This window comes from Phlebotomus papatasi, chromosome 2 (assembly GCF_024763615.1).
Source record: "Phlebotomus papatasi isolate M1 chromosome 2, Ppap_2.1, whole genome shotgun sequence".
In the NCBI taxonomy this organism is placed as follows: domain Eukaryota; kingdom Metazoa; phylum Arthropoda; class Insecta; order Diptera; family Psychodidae; genus Phlebotomus; species Phlebotomus papatasi.
Genome location: NC_077223.1, coordinates 104,662,541 through 104,687,753, shown reverse-complemented (window position 1 = coordinate 104,687,753; position 25,213 = coordinate 104,662,541). Strand labels below are relative to the sequence as shown.

General features: G+C 35.6%; 1 long non-coding RNA gene across 1 annotated transcript in view; it reads right to left on the bottom strand.

Annotated features, from left to right (window-relative positions):
* The window catches only part of LOC129800598 (uncharacterized), a 132,961-nt gene that overhangs the window by 32,081 nt on the left and 75,667 nt on the right, over positions 1-25,213 (bottom strand). The window contains exon 4 of the long non-coding RNA XR_008751637.1: positions 11,020-11,184. This is a non-coding gene — a long non-coding RNA (uncharacterized LOC129800598). The remainder of the gene's footprint in view (positions 1-11,019; positions 11,185-25,213) is intronic.

Below are 25,213 nucleotides of genomic sequence, written 5' to 3'. Positions count from 1 at the left end.
TGAACAGCTGTAGACAAATGTTCGGAAGGATCAAAAATTTTTGCTGATGAAGAAAACTCTTTTGGTAGAAGCCAAAACAGTTTTTCTGTAGGGTGGCGGTATTAATTATGGCCAGTCTATACTTGAGGCCACTTCGTAGATATCTTCAATTTTTTCCCCCAAATTAATTTCGAAGAACCACAAAATTAGGAATATTTGATGTGCTATCATTAAATAAAACTTTTAAACTGATTTACTTTTATATTATATTTCGGTAGAATTTTAATTATTTTTTTGGGAATTATTTCACTGATGCGGCAGACAGTCAAATATACGTCAAATCGTTAAGAAATTTACTAACGATCTCATAATTTTTAATGACTAAATTTTATATCTTCAATCAAAAATATTTAGTACTATTTTTCAAAACTTGTTTTCTTAGTAACTATATTTTCATTTATCACTTGATTTTGATAATTTTCTTTAACAAAAAATGTAAAATAAAGACAAGGCTATAAGTTATGACCTATTTGATAAGATTATTAACTTGTGGCCACGGAATTTGACGTGTGGCGCCCTCACAGATATTTAGTTTTGCGAGTTGACAGTTGTGTTATTTTTTCAGTGAATTTGAGTTTTCTAGCAAAAATTTAATAAAATTTAAGGTAAGTGTTCAAATTATAACATAAAATTGATTATAAAAGAGTAGTGTGTAGATCTTGTTGGTTTTTTCAATAAACCTACATTTTGTTTTAAATTACCTAACTTTTTCTCTTATAAAAATACGAAAAAAAACCCCTATTATTGAACTCAAAGGATGAAAGAAGTATTGAGAAGTATTGAGAATGGAGTGATCATGACAAATATTGGAGTCATTTCAGCCGTACCCCAATACCCACACAAACTCTGCATTAAAATCTCCGGAAACTCTCCGGGAGAAACATTTGATCACGGATGCTTTCATAGTGCCCAAAAGAGAACAAACAGAGGAGGATATTCTGAGGTGGGTTCTTCATGCAACCAAACGTGGCTATGTCATCATGAAAGACAGGTTGGATTATTGGTCACTGTGCGCAGAATCAATGTTAGTAGTCTGCTACTATTATTATGAGTAAAATGTTTGAAAAACTATGAAAAACTTGTTAAGAAAAATAATAAAAAGCTATGAAAGTGTTTAAAATGCTTTTCTTTTCGTTTATAATAAAATTATTTTATTACTAAGTTAGTTTTATATCATTTAAAATTGTGGCCATAAGTTATTCCACGAATGGCCATAAGTCCGTAAAAGAGGCCACAAGTTATGAATTTTACATGGTTGGGAAAACTACATATTTTTCGGGGTTTCAAGGTTTTTCTTAGGAAATTCATTTGAATATATCGAAAGAAACTACATGAAAGAAACCACTCTTAAAATTTTGCTTTAATTGGTCAAAAAGATCAACAGCTATAGGCAGATATGTCCTTAATGTGGCCATAAGTGATGCCTGCACCCTAAGAGAAGTCTGAGTGAAAATGAGGAAAAATCTCTTGTTGAAAGAAAAATGTGTGCAATCGCACGAAGAAAAGCCTGTATGAGGTGAGAAATGGGGTGAAGATTTCTGAGTAAGCTCGGTTTTTTTGGTAAATTCTCACTCGTGGTTAGATCTTTGTCATCCCTGACTCGAAGGTGAGGCATGTTGACTAATTTTGATGCCATTTGCCGAAATAAATCTCAAGACGCGACGCGTCACTTGCAGAGAGATAGAACCCAAAGTCTCAGAAAAGATCTAAAATATCATCTGCAGTTGGTGTTTGTTTGGATGCTAATAAAACATGTCGCGCATATTGCTCAAAGACCTGGGCCCCACGGATGAGTCACAAATTAGTGTGGGCATCAGCAATTCCATTCCATCCACTTGGCGGCATTAAAAATTGCCCATTTGTACCTTTTTCTGTCCCTCCTGCGCGCTTGATTGATAGGAAGTTGGTTGCACGTGCATTTCTGAGCCCCGAAAAATCAATACTCGCGAATTCCAGCCACGTCCACGGATAAATCATTCAGCATTCGCCAATCCCAATCATCGTGCAATCGCGTCCAATTGTGGGGGCAAGAAAAAAGGAGGCAAAAAATGCTCAATGGTCTCCCCATTTACGTGTCAAAGTCTCGTCAAATGGGCGTAATCGATGTTCCGTGAGAGGTCAAATTGCACATTAAATTTCATATGACGAGGTGCCTTTCAATATCTAACAATGTGGGCAATTGGTATTTTTGACTTGCATCAATATTTCACTGTGTTTTGATGTTGAGGGCAATTTTCTCTGGACAACTGAATGCATAGACCAGAGACTCAATGGTGGAAGGTGGAAGCGGAAATTTAAGAAACCATTCCGAAGGTGGAAGTCCATGTCCAACTGAACTGTTTAAGAAAATCGATTAAAAGTGTAATAAAAAGGGTTCTTTAGCTCAATTTGATGTATTTTGTGTACAAGTAAGCATAAATCTGAGCGGGTGATAAAGTCCAATACCCAATTATCACCAATTTTAGAGTAGAGACAGAAAATAGTCTTGCCTTTGCCCATGATTGAATTAAAAACGTCTCGCTATCTAGGTGAATCCTCTATAGTCAGATTGACTACCCATGTAGCCGAATCAGGTGGACATGACGTAATGAGCATAATGTAACGACTTTTGCAAAAATTGGTGAAATTCTGATCAGATTACTCAAAACCTGCCAGTGCCTCTCGTTATAATTATGTAGTAATAGAATAAAGTTAAATAAGTAACTGTGGTCGCAATAAGGTAAGGACGACGTAGCGCTGACTAGTGATTCCAACAACGGTTAACCGGTTTCGAAAACTCGATTAATCGGCCAATTTTAAAGACGGTTTTAAAACCGGTTTTTAGAGATGAATCCGGTTTAAAACCGTATCTTTACAAAAATTTTAAAATTTTTCTTAAGCTTAAGTTTATTTCTTGAAAATTAAGATACACCGTAAAATATTTCCCGAATTAGAAGGGAACCTGAAGTGCAATATAATTCTAAGTATAATCATTACTAACTCAATTTTGAGTAATGCTCTGACTAAAATTCGACGCGAATACGACGATTTTTTAAGATTCCAATTCGGAGTAATTTTTTGACCATTTCTTGTGCACCAAAAACCAGTTATTTTTGAGTCGGAGTAATTGTTTACCCATTGGGTTTGGACCAGAAATGCTGTGAGGAATTTCCCTCAATTCTTTCCTGGGAATTTTTAAGATCAGTAACAATATATTGGAAGAGTTATGATATAGTTGTAATAATGCGGTCAATATTAAGTCATGATTGAGTAATATATATCAACCCCAAAATGATATAGGTAACAGCCTATTACCAATATACAACGGTCATGTTAAGATATTCGCCCATAATAATGCGGTGGTATCTTTCCGAGCATAGAGACTACAGGGATGACTCTCATTGCACTTATAGGTTACTCTATAGTCTGGGCCACTGACTGTGGGCGGCCGAACGATCTCTGAAAAATAAATTAATATGAAAGACTTCTTTTTCTATGAGGAAACATCCGGTGATCGCCAGTGAAACTTTTGTTTCACTTCAAGTAGAAAATCTAATTCTCGTCCAGAGCTTTCGGTCCGGAAGTGGACATTCTTCAGTGGTCGATTAGACTATGTTTTTGATTTCTTGAAGTTCGTTGTGTTTGGAAAATTGGAGGATCATCACTAACAGCAGATCACTTGTGCAGGTTTTAACTAATAAGAGATAAGTACATTTCTTGCCATTTTTCTTAATTTTCTTTTGCGCAATTGGACTTTCATGTGACTTGCGATGTCCTCATAATAGGTAGAATATCCATAACGCCAACTCAAAAACCAGTACTTCTCGTTTTCTTAGATTGGGTGACAGATTTTAAAGGACTTTTAATTTACGATAAGTTCTGATAATTTATATATTTATAATTCTGATAAAAAGAAAAACTACGATCAATGTTTACGAGATATTACTGGCACAATGGCTACAGAAAAATAGACTAAACTATTTTATTTTGGCGTCCTTAATGAAAGACAAAAAGGGTCAAAAAGAGATGCCGAGATATATCTTCCGTTGTATCTCAAATCACAATATTGGTGCTGCTGTACAACACATCAGAGCAATAATTTATCCACCGTAGAGTTTAAATTAATTAATTTTTGGCACGTAAAATATCTGTATAAAAACTCAAAGGTTTGTAAAACTGGAGCTCCACATTATAAGCTTGCTATTTGTTTACGTACTTATGACATATATTTTACCACATTTAAATAACTTTGCTTAATTACGTCGCAATTAGGTAAGTTTAAGGTAATGACAAATAATCTTGAAACCTGAATAATAACAGTTTTTTAAGTGTTCCTACTAATCAAGCTCGGAGAAGTCGAAAGGTAAGTTAAAGTGACATCATAATATGGTTACCATGTCACTCGGTAATCCTTGTGTTATTTGGGTATCCTACCGATATTACAATTTCTAGGAATTTGTTGTAAAAGACTAATGGCAAAACAGATATTTTATGTTTTATAAACATATCAAATGCAAAAGGCTTCCCTTAATGTGAAATTCGCAAAAGGGAAATCTTCTGTATATTTAAATATTTATACTATACCCAAGTAGCAAATTAACAATTTTTTTTTCGTTAATTCATCGTGCACATTTAAAATTAGTTTACATTTACTTCGGTCTTAATTCGGTCAAATTATGTACTTAGATATACGTCGTAGTCTGTGTAGTTCTGAAGTATTTATTTCAAGTAAAAATAACGTAATATTGAGGTTAAAAAGTGGATAGTTAGCCCCCGTGCAATTTATGTTTTTATAGCTCTTGATGATTAAAAGAAATTAAGATATAGTAAATCTCACAGAGAATAATGAGGTGAAGGATCTTCCAAATGGTAATCCGATGTTCCATCATAAAGTCACAATCATGACAAAAAAGCAAGGAAAATGTCGAAGGGTGGAAAATCCCTTTGTCAGCTCTTCTATCTCTCTCTCTGGAAGAGGAAATGGAATTGCCATGGTGCAGTGCACTCAAATAGCATTACATGGATTCACCATATACATTGTACACCCTCAGAGTGTGAAAGCCTCAGAAACAAGGATAACATCAGCCACCAGGAAAAACGGATGAGATAGTCACACAAAATGCAAAAAGGGGAGAGAATACGATAGACTTTTCCATCCCTCATGAATACATGAGGGCTCGTTAGGACAGACACACCCTACAATAATATTTCCACCACGAAAGGAAAAGCCAACCCTCGAGCGAGGGAGGAAAAGGGAGTGACTCAAGTATTTGCAATGAAATGAATACACAAGGAAAAGCAATAAAATTCATGAACACGTGTTCAAATCGATGGAGAGATTTTCATCATTCTCCCTCATCCCCATCTCTCAAGACTTTTCCGGGTGTGCAATTTTCTCCAGAGTGTCCGCATAGTCACGAAAGCCAAAAGAGGAAGAAGGGAAACGGGCGAAATTATTGAGAAATATTTTAAAGAGAATTTTATTGACTGAAATAGTGCAAGTCCAGCAACTTTGTCCCACAATGTCCGCGTCTTATCGCTAGTCACATATTTTCTCGTAAAACTCGTCCGTAATCTGCGATTGAAGGGAAATGGAATGAGTACCTAAGAAAAACCATCAAACCTAAATTACACACAGGTGTGTTCTTATTTCCGTTCATTTGCACTTGCGAGTTTGACACACTAAATAATGTTATCGTGAATCAACCTAATGTCTCACAACAATCTTAATCTCTCTACTTGGTTCTCACCTCCTTCGCGTATAAAAGAAACTCTCTTATCAAATCCACCGTGAGCATATCACAAATTATAGATGCGACGATTTACGGGATGGAACTGAAATACTCGAGAGCTTTTTTTTCTTTTGAGCATTTCACAATTTTACGCCAATTATTTCACTATCGATCACATTATTTCAAATTTTGCGAGATTTAGGAAATCCCCATGTTGACAGAAAATCGTGTTTTTAACAGATGGAGCAACAACATCGTCTTTTGTGCTCCGTGACGTGATTTATTTCGTCACACGCAAACCACACAGAAAGACGAAAATATTATTTTCGGAAAAAAAAAATTGTGATTGGAAACCGGAACTCATAGTCCAAGACACAAAAATGCTAAGGTGCAGCAAACACCTGCTTTTGCACTGTGCTCGTAATGCATGTGGACATGTTGGGTCGGCAGAGTAACATAGGGGAGTGTGGAGCATTTCATAGAGCACTGTCTTCGATTTCATATAATTTTAGCTATATAGAATCTTTTATGCTCTTTCCAACCTGGATATTTCGAAACGCATTTATCTGTGTTACATGCTAGTGAGTCTCGGGAAATTTTCCTTGGTGGTGAGTGTCTGCGATAAATTCTTTCTATTTACCGTTAAATGACTCCTCAAGTGTCTCAGCTAAAATAAGAAGTCTGAGGTTTTTTGATTTAATTTTAAGACATTTTAAAATTCTGTATCACGGAGTTACAAATTACAAAAAAAAAACATTTTACATTTAAAACGGACCTGTGCTTATTAAAAGTCGTGTAGTATCAGAAATTTTGTGTTGATAGTTCAAATGGAAATTGCAGATAGCCATGGTAACACTAATCCCGATCACATAAATAGAAAGAAAAACTCTCATAAAAATAAATTGTCTTCTTGATATCTTTGTCAGAAGACGGGTAGCTCTTCACTACACACCCTTTTTCTTGAATCTTGTGGAAATATGAAGAAATTTAAAGAAAATATCATTTCAAATGACAAGCTTCCTAAATCGCGGTTCATTTCAACTCGAGAGAGAGATAGACGCACAAATAACTCACTTGACAGACGTCTGGCGGCGCTGCGGTTGTAAAAAATTTCTGAAATGCGACAAAATATTTTCTTCTCTATTTTATCCTTATTAGCAAGTCGTGTCCCTTCTTGTGATATGTACTTTTGCATTCTTTATTAACCAAAATAGTGTTGTACAAAAGCATTCTTCTCAAACTTATCCTGAATTTTGGGACAGCTCAAAAGAATATGAGTCTTCCAGCTCAAAATTTCATCCCAAAGTTTTTGTTGTAATATTGACAAGTATTTACAATTAACCGAAATAACTGTATTCAAATAAATTATTAAAAGGATTTTCTTGTGAAAACGACTTAACTCTAAGGAATCAAACAATTTTCACATTAAAAACCTCTCAATTTCTCTACGTGAATTTTCGCGGCATTTCGAAGAATCCCAACTGGCACCACCAAATTCACTTCGGCTTTTAATTTAGCTCAGGCCTGATTTAAAATGCTTCATTTAGAGAAATTAACATGTTTCCATTTTTATTTATTCTGCAAACTCCTCAAAAAATAATTTCTTTTTAGCATTATAAAGAAGTAATATAAGATTATTAAGGAAGAAGTATAAGATTATTAAAGTTGTATGTGGTTTACTTACCATTCTACAGAGAATAGGAATTGCTACCCAAGTGGGATTGCATGACTAAAGGCACCACAAAAGGTCATGAAGAGGTAATTTTAAACGTCTTTAATGCAATGTCAGCAGATTGACTAAAATTTTATTAGTTAGACAGCAATCAAAATAAATGTAAGTTTAGTGTCGAATTGTTGACGTCATCATGACCATTAATTACATCGTCTATTACGTTCATCAAAATAAAACATCAAAAGACAGACCATTGAATATTATGATGCCAGAATGCGTAGAGAAAGGTGTCAAGTTTGTAGTTTAAAACATCATTGGATTTAATAAGATTTAATTTAATTAATTAGAAATCACTGGATTATAACCAGAACACATTTTGCAACAAATTTCCTCAATTCAAATTACCCGCGGGATCCTAAATTGTGTAAGACTTTGGCAAAATGTGGGATATCAATTGAAATTCATTTTTTAAACAACTTTTCTGTTACAAAAGAACCATTTAAGCTAGAAAAAATAATTTAAGGCAAAGAAACGTTTTCTGAAGCGACTATCATCCGCTATTGTTGAAAATCCTAAGGAAGTCATCCCTATAGGATATTTTCTGGCATAATACTTTCCTACCCAGAACTTTGAACGAACTTAGCGAGTTACCAAAGCTCATTGTGTTTATATTTTTTAACAATTGTTTACAAAACTCTACCTCTTTGATACATTTATACTATTTTAAGATATCGATCCCTCAGAATATAATCCGAACAACTCAATTTTTTGCAAAATTCGTTTTTTCTTTTTGCTTTTCGGGTACTCCTTGACACCCTTTACCTTCCCCGTGAATATTATACCGAAAAGTTAATTATTCCAAAAGTTATATGGGTTCCAAATCTTAAAAATCCTATGATCAGCATGTAATCGCTCTCCTGAAAAGTTGGCCATTCGCGAGTTGTTCGATTTATATTCTGAGGGATCGATATGAGGGATACTTGATTTTTAAAAATCAAGTAGGGAGAAGTGGGACACTTTTGAAAGTGGGACACCTTGGGATTTTTCACCTATTTTTAAATAAAGTTGAGCCTTATCGTAATATAATTTAGATGCACAAACACATTGAGAAGCTAATTACATTATGATATGGCTCAGTTCCACTTAAACGTAGGAGAAAAATACCAATTTCAAAGGTGCCCCACATTCGAAAGTTTCCTACTTCCCCCTATTGTTTGTTTTTGTCAATAAAATTGAGAAAATCTATCAATTGTACTCATTTTTAACGCGAAATAACGCATAGGAACAATAATTGTGAAAAATTAGTTTGAATTTATAAATTGAAAACACCTAGTGTCTAGCATTATTACGCAGACTTTTGGCCACTAGAGATCTCCCTCCATTTTATAGAAAATACTTCAACGGCGAAATTTTGTTTGGTCGATCAAATAGGACCGCTCTCATTAAAAAAAAATCGAGTAAGTGGGAATAACGCTATCAGTAGAAAATAAAAATTACAGTTTGCCTATTTTATTTCAAGAAAAAAAACTCACTATTGACATGTTCCATGTAAAATAGCGACCTCTAACGGATAAAATGATATTTATTCTACATATAGTTATCATTTGAAATTTGAACATTTCTACACAATACTCATAGATTCCAAGGACATTGAAAGTTGCATGATTAAGAGTGGATAACCGTCAAAAAAAAAACTACGTCAATCTTTCTAAATGAACACCTACTCCCTCTAAGATTGTTGATTTTAAACAAAATATTGACAGTATTTAAAAAATATGTCAATTATATAAGTGGCTGTGACAAGAAAAAGTCATCATTTAAAACATCTGATGTCTTATTTCATTGTGACTAACCCCTGCTATCACTAATATGACTGTCAATGACTTCAGTAATGACTGAATGAATATATTAGATTTGCTAAAACTTTCCATCGTGAGGGTCAGATTTTGCTACTTGGGTATGGTCATTGTTAAGTAAGTTAAATTCTCTATGTAACCTTTACTGTGTTATCACACTTGCACATTATAATTTTAATATGATTCACATTAATTGTCGCTGGTGAGAGTCCAAATGTGTAATCTGTGTGTTTGAATCATTTTATATTCAAAATTTGATCTATTTGTTGATAAAAAGGTAGACTTGGCCCGCAAAATTTGATATAAATTGATTTATAGCATTAATGCGAAAAATTAATGCGATTTTCTCTTTAATTTTTTAATGTGAAAAATATTTATGCTCTAAGTAAATTTAAACTTATTTATGCAGGCCAAGTTCACTTCTTTATCAATAAATAGAAAACCCAAAATATTAAGTGACTCAAAGACACAAATAATATATTTGGACGCTCACAAGCGACAATTAATGTGAATCACATTAAAATTTTAATGTACAAGTGTGATAACGCCGTTATGTAAAGTAATTACAATCGTCCTCCACCATTATAGAATAAAACAGCTCAGTAGGGGAATTCTGTAACAGTATGACAATGTCATATGACAAATTTTTATGGTAAATACTGGAATAGAACAACATTAAAACTCAGTGAGCATCTAATGGCCATTGGAAAGCAGCTCTATGAAACTCTAACTGATATGAGTCGGATTTTTGAATAATTCTTCCGAATTTATCACATGAAAAATTTTAAATTTGTCATATGACATTGTCATACTGTTACAGAATCCCCTACCAGGATTAGTTTTGTTACTTGGAAATTCTATTAATCCTCATCTTCTTGTAACTATAATAGCCACTAGTAAAGAAAATAAAATACTGGACCAAATGACATGGTCTCTATGGATTTGACAAAAGAAAACTGGAAAAATAAAATAGCCCCTGTATGAAATTGCCCTACCATCATGTATATATAAATTTCTCTCTATAGAGTCCAGAGAGAGGAATAAAGTGTGTGATAAATGCACGATCAGCCAAACACGCCCACACACTTTTCAACTCATGTATGCCCATTTGACCCCAGCATTCCTCCATCGAGAATTGGTCTCAAGACCAATTTTAATCTACATCGAAGAACCGCGCACAAATTTAGCAAGACAGCCCAGGTTAAGGAAGTTTAAATGCACCAATCACGTACAACTCAAATCGATTAATCTCTGTCCCAGGTGGAAAAAAAATACTCCAGTGATTTTTCTTTTATGTCAAAGGGGGCAGAGTCCAAAAAAAATCCCAAAAGGCGAAAGATCACTTCAAGTGCGCTAATTGCTTAATTGATTTTCTTCTTCTATCGGCTTTTTGGAGTTTCTCCTAATCTATCTGATTGACCAAATGCCAATTTGATTAGAATGACACCATCAGTCCAAACACACCTGCACACAAATTATATTTACAGCAGTTTCTAGAGAATGAATGATTGTGAGAATTTATAACTATGAGAGATTTATCATCTTTGTTTTTGCTGGGGGGGAGAAACATAACAAATACTTCGGTAAGATATCAAAGTTAGAGGAAATTTTGCTAAGAAATCACGGCAAATACCACAGAAAATTGAATAAAAAAACGTTAAGTATTACCTTGTAAGGTAATCAAGAAATTCATTCCAAACAGTTTTTGGCACGCAATTCCAATGAACTCTGATCCACTCACCTTCATTTCCTCACCTTGCGCGTGAATTTAGCCCCTCAAAGTCCATTGAATCGCCAGGTGTGTGATTATTTTGTTGCTTCTTCGAAAACTCCAAAAATTTGCAAGAAAACTGCCTGATAACTCTCTGGGGACACTTGCACTCAGTCCAAGATAAAATTCACAAATCTGCAAATACATCGTAAAGGTCTGTTTAAACGAGGGTATTTTGAAGTGCACTGAATTGTGTATCTTGGACAATTTCTCATAGTAGTATGTTTCTTAGATAAAATCTCCTTGCTATCTGTTTCTGCTATAATTGCCTTTAGGGTGTCTCGGCTATAATAGGATTCTAGAAGCGCTGAATTGCATCCAAGACACACGAAAGCATTTCTATAAATGCTGAAAGAACGTTTTAACGTTTTTAAGAAAACGTTTTTTTAAAAGCCTAATTGCAATTATGTAAAGCAGAAACGTTTCTATAACGCTGAATTCTACCCAAAAAACAAAAAAAAAACTTTATGACACTCACTTAATTCTATCCGATACACAGAAACTTTTCTAGACACGCTGAATCGCATTAAGAAACACAGAACCGTTTTTAAAATCAAGGAAATATTTCTAAACACGCTTAAGGTAGAAACCTTGTTAGAAACGCTGAATTGCATATACAAAACACAAAAATGTTATTTAGGATTCCTGAATTGAAATGCTGAATTATATCTACAAAAGCGAGAAACTTTTCTAGAAACACTGTATTCGATCCACGAAACTCAGAAACATTACTAGAAATGCTGAATTATATCCAAAACAGATGGAAGAATTTCTAGAAACGGTGAATTGCATCCAGGAAGCAAGGAAATATTTCGAGACTTACTGAATTTGTATCTACGAAAGACAGAAACTTTTCTAGATACGCTGAATTGCACATCAGACACACAAAAATGTTTTTCAGGATTCCTCAATTGAAATGCAGAATTATATCTATAAAACCCAGAAACTTTTCTAGAAACGCTGTATTGGATCCACGAAACTCAGACACATTTCTAGAAATGCTGAATTACATCCAAAACAGATGGAAGAATTTCTAGGAACGCTGAATTGCATCCAGGAAGCAAGGAAATATTTCGAGACTTACTGAATTGTATCTACAAAAGACAGGAACTTTTCTAGATGCGCTGAATTGCACATAATAAACACAAAAATATTCCTATAATTTCTGAATTAGATTCAAAAGATACGGAATGGCTTCTAGGAACGCTGAATTGGATCCAAGTGGGATTGTATGACTAAAGACATCACAAAACTCAGAAACTCAGAGACATTTCTAGAAACGCTGAATTGCATCCAGGAAGCAAGGAAATTATTATTTTTTTATTTATTATTATTATTTATTCGCTCTCCAAAGAATATTTAGAATGTACAGCTGTTTGTTTTAAATAAATTAAAAAGATGTTCATTCCTATACAAATGCTTAAAATTTTTCGAAAAAGAAATATTTCGAGACTTACTGAATTTGTATCTACGAAAGACAGACACTTTCTAGATACGCTGAATTGCACATCAGAAACACAAAAATATTCCTATAATTTCTGAATTAGATCCAAAATATACGGGATGGTATCTGGGAACGCTGAATTGCATCCAAGTGGGATTGTATAACTGAAGACACCATAAAAGGTCACAAAGAGGTAATTTTAAACGTCTTTAATGCAATGTCAGCAGATTGATTAAAATTTTATTAGTTAGACAGCAATCAAAATAAATGTACTATTAATTACATAGTCTATTACGTTCATCAGAATTTTAATTTACATAAGCAGTAATCTTTCAACTGTCAAATTTTCTATTTTAGTCGAGACACTCTGGTGAGGATTATAACAGACAGTAGGGAGTTTTTACCAAAGAAACGAACCACTAGGGGAGATTTTAACTCACGTGTAGTACAATTTTGAATGCATTTAAGAAATATCGCCGTTTAAATGGTGCCTAATAAGAAAATTGGCATATAATAAAATGTCTGCTGACAAAAATTCTTCAATTGCGAAGGAGGTGCGTGAAGAAAATCACGACATTCCAAGAGATTTCTTCTCATTATACACCAAATATTGACTTTTATCTTAATTTTTACCTCCATCGAGGCAGAAGATACGACTGATGTTTGCACAGGTGTTGCTCATTGAAAGTCAATTTAAAGCGCAACTCTTATTCCACATCATTAGCGTAACATCGTTTCTCTCTCTCTTTCACCTTCACGATTCACCGGAGAAAAATACAGCGGCAAAACGCACAGGTGAATTATGCATTTTAGATTGAGTGGATGTCGGTAATTTTTGCAATGAATCACCCAATGAAGATATCACCACAGAGATGCTGGCATTGTTCAAGGGGAAAAAACCATCAAATTAGAGAATTTTCTCCCAGCTAAAATCAAATTTATAAGTGGCTGGAAATTACGGTTTTGATGTATAATTTGGGTTTTGAGAAATCCCCATTTGGGTGCGATTTTGCAATATTAGAGAAGTTGCAATAAACATAATCGTTTGCCAGGTTAATTGAACATTACTCTTTTATGTTGAGGAGCAAACTTGAAAAACTCAAGTTTAATTTGCGAGTCATAAAGATAAGAGTGTAAATCGGGTTTGAGCGTTTAAACACATTAACCGACTTACTTAAAATATAACATACTTATAAACTTACTTATTACTTACTTACTTATTAAATTACAATATATGAGTATGTAAACTTATTATGTGCATGCAGACGAACAAAAATCGTTGCATTTCAAAAAGGTTGTTACTCGAATTTCTCTCTAATTTGGGTGACATTTCGGTCCCAAATGCCCGAATTTGAGAGAGTCTACTGTATAACTTAGAAATTAAGGAGATTTGGGAACCAGATACAACCTCTAGCCTGAAAGTTTGTATAAACCATATCTAGACTAATCCTCAAGTCATGTAGTTCAATTTCTTTAAAGTCTTATTATTTAAAATTTTATGACTTAGAATTGAAAATAAGCGTAAGTGATCTATTAGATTTTTTAAACCCTATAAATTGCTTGATCTCCCGAAATTGGGCTAAACCTCCAGTCTGAAGTTCGCTTAAACCTAAGTGCAAGGAAGTACAATAATCTTTCAAAAAACTAATTTTCCAAAATGAAATAAATAATTTACTTAGAAGTAGCCCAATGTCGCGTTTTAGTACTTCTTATTTTTATAACGGAGAAAACATTTCCAGTCAGTAAATTAGCAAAGTTAAAAAGTAGAAAAAATCGAATCGGTCGGTAATGACTCCGGCATACCACTTACTAAGAAAAAACCTAAAAAGTTAAAACAACTCTATGGCAGAGTTGAATTAACTCTACGAATATCGATGTAATTATTACTCTTTTTCGATGTAAAATTTCATCTCGACTGAAGTATATGCTTAAGTGTTTTCGTTTTAAGAATATACATCAGTCAAGAAGATTTTCTTGTGACAAAGTTCATATGGAACATCAACTAGAAATATGCCTAACAGTGTTTCATATATACGAGATATTTCGCTCGAAATATAGGGAACTTGAGATCAAGAATATATTATAAAAAAGATGATAAAATAAAAAAAAACATAATATTACAAAATCTATCCATTTACGGATTTGAATGATGTTATTTTAACTCCCAAAAAGATTTCTTTAACTCTTGGAACGAGTTATTTTAACTCTTAAAAAGAGTTATTTACACTCTTTTGTCATGTAAATTTTGGGGAAAAAAAAGTTAAAACAACTCTTCCGAATATTCCACCTAAATAAAAGTAAAATCAACTCTAAAATATAGTTAATCGAAAATCACAACGAAATAGAGTCAATTTAACATCGATTCGATTACTCGATTACTCGAGTTTTACTCGATTAACTATTTTTCTGAGTGCTTAGATAAGGAAAGTTTCATGAAATCAACATTCACATACCTTGCTTTCTTACACGCTTTGCATATGTCTATCTAATACTTTGCATTCTTCTTCTTCTTCTTTTAATTATCACAACTAATTCAATTTAGCTCAATCGAATTTGGAGTGTGAAAGAATGAGATAGATATATTTAAAACGTGTAGGAAAGAAAGGGATGTGAATTTTGATTTCATGAAATTTTCCTGATCTAAAAAGTGTGCCGGATTTTGTTAAGTAAAAAAAATCATATTGGTCAGTAAAATATGAAAATACTTTAAAGATTTTTTTAAAATCCTTTTATCAACAATACCTCATAAAACGCCTTTCAATTATTTTATGTAGGGTCGAATGAACCTTCGAAAGGGAACCCCTATTGACATTTTTGTCAAAATCTTGAATCTATTTAAAGTATCTAATAAAATGTAAATAATATGACGTTTTTTCCTTACACAGTAAAAAAATGTGTAGAATTTTACTACTATAATAGTGCAAATCGATTATTTTTGTTGTTTATTTTAAAAATGTTTGAAAAATGCACAAAATTTTGATAATTTATTGTCATGTGATTGAAAATTGCCACTATTATAGTTGAAAAATTTTCAACAATGTTATTTAATTTGAAAATGTGTAAAATTTTAACACTATAATAGTGTGAAATCGGATGAATTAATTATTTAATCGCGATCTGTGTAAAATTTCTCACTGTTATAAAAATTTTTCAACAATGTTTCGTGATTTAAAACTGTTTGACAAATTCTAAAAATTACCACTATTATAGTATGATTACAGTTTTTCACATTATTATAGTGTGAAAAAATACACAACTTTATGGTATTTTTTGTAACATGATCAAAAATTAACACTATTATAGTTTGATCATAATTTTTAACATTATTATAGTGTGAAGCCTTGTGTATTTCAATCAGATTTGTTGAATTTTAAAACAGAAGTTGTTGAATTTTTAAACAAAAGTTGTGTAAAAATTGGTGACTTTCCAATTAAGACTTATACTTCAGTCGAGATGCTTTTCATTGGGCAAAAGTTCTATATAAATAATAATGATGTTCTATATAAATATTTATATGCATAATAAGTGTATCGTGAAGATCCCAGCATCAGATGTAATCATTTCGCATCAGGGGAGATCCCGAGTACAGGAAAAAACATTAGAAATGTTTAAAAAGGCAAAAAAATCTAAATCTTCGAAATGAAAAGACAATTCAACAATAAACAGAATTCAACAATTTTTGAGTTTACACATAAAAATTCAACATTTTTAAATTCAACAATTCCAAATTCAACATTTTGAAATTCAACAACTTTAAATTAAATAATTTTAAATTAAACACTTTTTCCAAATTTAACACTATAATAGTGGTGTGAAAGATTACACACTATAATAGTGTTAATTTTTTTTACTGTGTAGTTTACGGTTTCTGATAAGGATAGGTGTTCAAATTGCATATTCCAAATGGTACTGAGTGGTATCAATGAGTCTTGAAAAGACGTCTTAAATGTGTTTATTTCACCCCAATCATCTACCATTAAATATCTAAATATGAAATAATAATTATAAAGACAAACGAATATATTTTGAGAGCTTCTAAGGGTAAAATACATTTAATTCCGTACACATCCCAAGTAGCAAAATGTGATAAACACACCGTTATTTAATCGTACGGTCGTAGTAATTATTTGGTCATCTCCGCGTCATATTATCGAAATTATGAATAATCACTATTGCAGAAAACTAAATTTTTTTTGTGACGTAAAATTTACCTATAAGAAATTAGGTAAAACTTTCGAAACACTGACCTTATCTTTTTGGATATTACCATATGGTACATGTTCCTCGTCACTTTCTTTATTCTTTAACTGATAGCGTTGTAAGTAAGTTTAACGTTATTTTTCGTCAGTTATTTGTTTGAGGTAAGAATAGGGTAATTTAGAGGTAAAAGAGTGGCTAGAGCATAAGGTTAACCCAAGGAGAACGTTTTCATGACCAAGAAATAAAGTCACAGTCAAAAGTCAAATTCCTCGTTTTCAGAAAATATCAAAACCGCCGCAGTCAATAATCATGGATTGATACAATTGAAATGCGAAAGATTGCCTCCCTATCGATATCTCTTATTGCGTTATAATCGAAAATCACCCTTTTTGGCGTATTAAATTTCATATTGCAGTTGATGCCCTGGGAGAAGATTCATGTGAGCAAATAAATGAAGATGCCAAGTGCCATTGAGATTTCGCCTGGGAATTCCACTGGCAAATGTTCATAATCTTGGGCAAATGTTCCTCCACTCCGACTTGTATCTTCTGTCGATATTTTATTCATGAGTCACAGTATGTTTTACCAATTCCTGGGCGAGCAATTTTCCTCATTGGGGTCTCTGGTACGTGTCTTAATGGAATGAAGTGTTTTACATCTCTGCACTTTTCCACCAAGTGCGACAGATGGGAAATGCATCATTTTTTTTTCAAATGGGATTTTCTTCACCCTCCTGGGCTTTTGCACTGTTCAAGATGAACATGCACCTTCAATTACTATTAAATTAGTGAAATTTGTAACTCCCACTTTTTAGGTAGATAAGACCGAAAAATCAAATTTAATACATTTTAGGGTACTTTAGAGATATTAAATTACTAGTATTGATATGTAAGAATCCTTTATTCCTTGCAAGGATACTAAAATTTTCACTTTAAACTTTTTTATATTTTGGCCTATTCGAAGACGAAAATTCTAATAACACGCAAAAGGTTACCTATGCTTTTTGAGGATATGAAATATCATGAAAGGATTTAAGGACTCTTACCAACTTTTTAGAGATACAAACTAATAGTCAAGTACGATTTTACATCTTAAAGCATTATAGTTTAGCCAAAAACTAGGGGATAGTTTGAGCCAATTTTTACACCAAAAATTCATAAAATTGACAATTTTTATGGGCTAATTTCTAAGACTTTCCTTAATATTTTATATATTTAAACTATACCAACTAATTTTTGGGTCCTTTAATTACAATATTACAAGAAAAGGATCAACTTAGATAACAAAATTATAGTAAATATTTAAGTTTTTCTTTAGTCTTACGAGTCATTTCATCATAAAAAACATCAAAATTAGCCTAACTTTACGAGGATATTGTAGAGAAATGGGAATATACAGTAGAAAAATAGGATAAACACACCATTATAGAGATATTAAGGAATCCCATAAGCTAAACCTAACATCATTTGGTCCACTAGTTTACAAGAAAATAGCATTTAAAGACAAAGAAAAATCAGGTCAATAAGACAACTGATCGGCTAAAGTCAATGACTCTAGTGCATTCACACTCTGTGTCAGCAGCGGTCAGCAAATTTTTTCTGTTACAATTAAGAATTGCACTTTTGGTAATGACGCACATAGAATTTGTCAAGTGAAAGTGGGAGAAAGTGATTTTTGTATAAAAGGGTGAAAATTTTTAATAATAAATCAGATTGCAATATCCCAGCTATCGGAGTTTTTTCTTCAGTTCAGCAGCACGAAAGTAAGTAGTGCTTATTTACAGATTGCATCTCCCATTGGCCAGATTAATCGGCAATACTCTGCCTAAAATCTATCAGCGGCCAATTGGCTCCCAACTGCCATAAGGACAACGGCTTCTCCTCAAGGAGCCTTACGATCGAGGGCAGATTTTCAAGGATATTTCTTGGGTAAATTCCTGTTGAGGAATTTATTCTCCAGAGGCATTTATTTGCCGGACTGCGAGGTTAGGAAATTTATTTCCTGATCTCGAATTAAAACTCTCTCGAGGCACCCCCGGGGGTAGCCTACACAAGGGGGCATCACTGCCTTAAGCCCGGTGGCTCGAAAGAGCCGTTACTAGAGGCCGTGAAAACAGCCGAGAGTCAGTCCGAAAGGAGAACGAATTCCCCTGAAATTCCCAAGAATATTCTTATCAGAGCAAGGGAATAGTCTGACCGGATTCGGACTATCCTCTTCCTCTTGCTTCGGCTCTCTAGCTGAACGGAGCCGAATCATGGTCCTTCGGCCTACTTGAACAAAAAGTAGCCTTTTTTTCTTCGGCCTAACAAAGATTTGAATTATCTTACAGTGGCCTCATCATCATCATCGACCGTTCATCCCCAAGAAGAGGAACCCTACCGCCCGACTACACCGGACATCCCCAAGGAGGTTAAAAAGCAACTGGTGGAGAAGTGGCTTAGAGAGACATCCAAAAAGCACTCACCAAAGGCACTGCCCCGCATACCCAAGAAGACTGGTGACAAGACGACAAAGCCATCAGCAGCTCGCTATAAGTCTCCCCTAGAAGAGGTTGAGGGATTAAATTCTGGAGAAAGGAAGACCTTACCTCGCCAGGAACGACCACCCAGACAACATCCGAGAGAAAGAAGGAACCGTCTTCCTGGTCCTCAACGGTACGTGCCGTTTCTGGAGACTCCAGATTTTAGGGAAGCCCAAGCCAAGTACCAGCACACTCAGCCGACTCCATTAAACCACCATAGGGACGTCCAACAACAGGAGTCGATCACGATAACCATCCCCAACGCATTGGGGAACTTGACGGCACTCCGCAATCTTCTCCCTCTGAAGACACCAACAACAAGTCAGAAGAAGGGGAGGAAACGAGCTGGCAAACAAGTGAGAATCCGCCAGCTCAAAGCCATAATTCGAAAATTGAAATCGAAAAAGAATTAAGGTGTAATTTCACACAAGAAAGAATAAATCTATTGGAAAATTACTCACTCTTCTTATTTTCACCATGAACATTGAGAGGACTATTGATCTTCAGATCAATATTATTGATTCTATTAAGAAGCTTGGGGAAAATTTCACTAAAGATGGACCTACAAGACGAAAGAAAAAAGGTCCATCATACCACAATGAGAGATTAACCACTCTTGAAGAACTTTTTTCACAATTTAAGAAAAATGATGATGAGCTTCGTTCATGTCTATATGATGACCACGAATACATTTCTAACAATGTATTTGCGACAGCCGAAGAACAATATACTAAAGTGAAAAACATAATCGAAAAAGCCAAAATCAGCGATTTCTTGGCGATAACTCCAAGTGAGCATTCCAAGCCACTAACACCTCCAACACACACGACACATGAGACTTTTCCGTGGAACACCCAAGACACCGACAACAATGCTACACATGGGCATCGAGCTTCCACTTCAAATGATGCAGCCGATCACACTGCACCTACCACAAATATCAACAATACCGACCAAAGTAGGGACTCCAACCTATCGATTCATAACCAGAACAACCGCTCTCTATCAGACAGATTGAGAGATATCCTACAAGTCTCTGACAACAATGATGAAACGATCTCCAACATTATCGATCCGCGCCAAAATAACCTACCAAAGCTCCCGCCAATTAAAGTGACAAAATTTTCCGGTCATGAGAAAGATTGGCAAGCTTTTATAGAATTATTCAACAGTGTATTTCACAACAACCCATACTTGAGTGGGGTCCAAAAAATGCAGTACCTTTTCTCATACCTCGATGAGCAACCGAAACAACTGGTTTCTCATTTAACTTTAACGAATGACAATTACGAGAGTGCAATGGACATCCTGAAGGAGCGTTATGAAAATCGTCGTCAGATGGTCAGCACATACGTCAACTACATTGTGAAATACAAAAAGCTATCCGGAGGATCTGCCGAAGAAATAATCAAATTCCATGATTGCATACAAGCATGCCTGGCAGGCCTTAAAAATCTCAAGTACAACGTAACAGCGTGGGATCCAATAGTAGTATCAATTGCAATGGACAAATTTGATACAGACACCAATAAAGCATTCGAGGAAAGTATCCTGGATGTTACTGAAGTCCCTACACTTAAGGAGCTTCTACGTTTCTTATTAAAAAGATACCGTATTCTTCGCGCATCTACCAAGGAGCAAAAATCCGCAGCCAAGGATTCCAAACAACGATCGTTTCATGTCACATCAGACAACACACAAAGCTGTTCCAAATGTAAAAAGGGACATCCACTAACTAAATGCGAAGAATTCAAAAAACTCAATCCCTTCGAACGAAAACAACACGCCAAGGAACATAACATATGTTTCAACTGCCTGTCTCACACCAAGGATAGTGAGTGCAGGAGTACCAAAACATGCTTCACATGTCGACAGAAGCACCACACTCTCTTGCATTTCGACAAGAAGACGCCAACCAAGAGCAAGAATCTACATGCTCAAAGTTCCTCTACCCAAGATGCATCAGTAGAGGAAGAAGACGAACCACTCGCTATGTATGCTGCTACCAGTTCAATTATTCTTCCAACGGCCGTAATCAAGATACAAGATAAACATGGACTGTGGCAGACATTCAGAGCTTTGTTAGATACTGGATCGAGCGATACATTCATTTCTGAGAATGCCGCACAAAGCCTTAAACTACCCAGGCAAAAAGTTACCACCAACATTAAAGGGATTGGAGAAATGAGTGCAGGAACATGTAAAAGCACTCTTGGAATCACACTTGCTCCTAGATTCCAAACAAACCAACGTTGGCACACTACAGCCCTTGTGATGCCAAAATTATCATCTTTTCTACCAACGAAACCACTCCACACTAGCTTCAACTTACACAAAACAGAAAAGTTGACTCTAGCAGATCCAAAATTCAACACACCCGGCAGGGTAGACATCATCCTTGGAGCCAACATTTATGCTCAAATTATTAAAAAAGAAATCAAACGGGACAAGGACGGACTTGTTGCACAAAATACTGAACTGGGTTGGATTATACTCGGAAGATCCAATCAACCTACCATCTCCAAAGATACTGTGAGTATGATCTCACTCGCAGAAATTGACCAAAACTTACGAACCTTCTGGGAAATGGACGTCGGGACCAATGAAGTCCAAGAACAGGAGGAAGAATGTGAAAAATATTACAAAGACACCCATCTCAGACAAAAAGATGGACGTTACCAGGTTCGTTTACCATTCAAAAGCGAACTAACTCTATCACTGGGGGATTCCAGAAGGCAAGCTTTAGCCCGATTCTTGTCAATGGAAAAGAAGTTTGCTCAAAATTCTGCCTTACAAACAGAATATGTTACATTCATGAACGAATATCAGGCTTTAGGCCATATGTCACACGTAAAAAACTACTCAGGACCAACAGAGAATGTTTTTTATCTTCCACACCATGCGGTATTCAAGACCGAGAGTACCACAACCAAAACCAGGGTCGTCTTTGACGCCTCTTGCCGAACATCATCAGGAGTTTCGCTTAATAACATGTTGCATGCAGGTCCTAAATTACAACAAGACCTTCCAGACATATTAACAAGATGGAGAAAATACTCCATAGTCTACACTGCGGACATTGAGAAAATGTTCCGTCAAATCCAATTGCATGAGGAGGACCGTGACTTCCATCGCATACTTTGGAGAGAAAACCCACGGGAGCCCATTCAGGAGTACCAGCTAAACACAGTCACATATGGTACGGCTCCAGCCACATTTCTCTCAGTGAGAACTTTACAACAGCTTGCCAAAGACGAAGGACATCAGTATCCAAAGGCAGCAAAGGTTCTCATGGAAGATTTTTACGTTGATGATATGTTAACGGGTGCACACACAATCGAAGAAGCTCGAATGCTATATAAAGAAATCCAAGACTTAATGGCATTGGGGAAATTTAACTTGAGAAAATGGACGAGTAATTCTCGAGAACTCATAGAAGAAATACCTGAAGATCTAAGAGAAAAAGGTATCATTAACCTGAAGGAAGACGAAACCATCAAACCTTTAGGCGTACATTGGAGCCCCGTTAAAGACCAATTTCAATTCACAATAACTATGCAAAGGAATGAAGTGCTCACCAAGCGCGGTATAGTCTCCGAGATTGCATCAATATTCGATCCAACGGGCTGGCTAGCACCAGTCATTCTTCAAGCAAAAATGATCATGCAAATGATATGGAAAGAAAATATTGGTTGGGATGACCAACCTTCCAAGGCAATCATCGACCTTTGGAAACGATTCAAGAAAGAGATTCTGATCATTGAGGAACTCACAATTCCAAGATGGACTGGTTACACTCCAGATGCTAAAGTGGAAATACATGGATTCTCGGATGCCTCCGAGAAAGCCTACGCTGCATGCATTTACATCAGAGTAACAAATGGTGAACAAACCATTGTTCGCCTACTCACAGCCAAAACACGTGTGGTTCCATTAAAAGGAAAAATCACACTCCCAAGACTAGAACTCTGTGGTGCCGTATTACTCTCCCAATTGATGAAAAGAACTATCCACACACTCGACATCCAAGTAGATGCTATTTATGCTTGGTGTGATAGCGATATTACATTGGCATGGATAGGCAAAGATCCATCTACATGGAAGACTTATGTGGCAAATAGAGTAATGAAGATTCAGAACAATTTGCCAAAGGATTGCTGGAACCATGTCTCATCCGAAGATAATCCAGCCGACATCGCTTCTCGTGGAATCAGAGCCACAGATTTACGGAAACATCGCCTTTGGTGGGCGGGCCCAACCTGGCTACGCCATCCCCATCACACTTGGCCAATAAATAACAGAAACGAACATATTATTGAGGTCGAGAAAGCTTTATTAGAAGCTACCAACAGCTTATTTTCGTTATCCATGTTCCACAGTGAAGAAGATGTGGAAGAAGCCATGACTTCTATTGCGGAGCCACCTGACGAAAGAGACATCTTTCTCAATAGATACTCATCATTCAATAGAATGATCCGGGTCACAGCTTTCTGTTTACGATTCAAACGGAACTTGCAAAGGAAAATTGACAATCGCAAAAACGGAGCAATTAGCGAAGAACAATCTATTGGCAGACTGACAACCTCCGAATTACAGGATGCCAAATTTCACATCATCAAGATGATCCAACAAGAATACTTTGCAGAAGAAATCAATCTGCTCCAGAAACACAAGCCTCTACCAGCTAAAAGCCAGCTGAAAGATCTTCACCCTTTCCTTGAAGACGATATACTGAGAGTTGGAGGACGGATTCAAAATTCATTACTTCCCAAAGCAGCAAGAAACCCGATAATTCTTCCCAAATGCCACACCACGGACATTCTTATCATGGAGGTCCACAAGCAAATGCTACATGGAGGTGAACAACTCACCTTAAATCGACTGAGAATGGAATACTGGATTCTCAAGGGAAGAAACTACGTCAAGAAGATTCTCAGAAGTTGCATCACGTGCACCAGACATGCTCAGATCACAGCAAAACAACTCATGGGAAATCTTCCTGAAACCAGAGTCACCCCAGCACCACCTTTCAGCAAATGTGGGGTAGACTATGCCGGCCCTATCCTTACCAGAAGAAACAAGGGTCGAGGCAATATGAACGAAAAATCCTATATTGCCATCTTTGTCTGCTTAGCTACCAAAGCAATTCATATTGAAGCCGTCTCCGATTTATCTACTGAAGCCTTCCTGGCTGCTTTACGCCGATTTATGGGGCGTAGAGGAAAACCAAGCTTAATCCTAAGCGACAACGGAACCAACTTTGTTGGTGCCAAGCGAGTGCTTGACAAGGAAACAGCACGAGCTATCCGAGACGCATCAGAAAATGCTGCAACACAAGTAACTCAACAGGGAATTGAATGGAAATTCATTCCACCAGGTGCCCCTCACTTTGGAGGTATCTGGGAAGCAGCGGTGAAGTCTATAAAATACCATCTCATCAGAGTCGTTGGAGAGAATAAACTTACCTTTGAAGAACTTACCACTGTACTCGCACAAGTGGAAGCATGCGTCAACTCAAGACCATTGTGTGCTCTATCGAATGATCCAGATGATATAGATGCATTAACTCCTGGGCATTTTTTAATTGGAAGACCCATTGAGAGTCCACCTCAACCTGAGATTACAGACGAGGCTCCAACAAATAGATGGAGACAAATTACACGTCTTCATCAACAAATCTGGAAAAGATGGTCACATGAGTACTTAACAACTCTCCAACGTAGAACTAAATGGCGTGATGAGAAACACAATCCCAGAGTCGGAGAACTTGTGATCCTGCGAGAGGACAATAATCCACCTCTTAAATGGCCTTTAGCAAGGATTATTGAACTCCATCCAGGGAGTGACGGTTTAACTCGCGTTGCCTCAATACGACTAAAAGGCAACAAAATCAAGAAAGCACCGATTCATAAACTGATTGAATTACCCGTTCCTACATCTGAAGGAAATGAAGCTGAAGACCATCAAACTACTACCCTTCCACACCTCCCTATCACAAG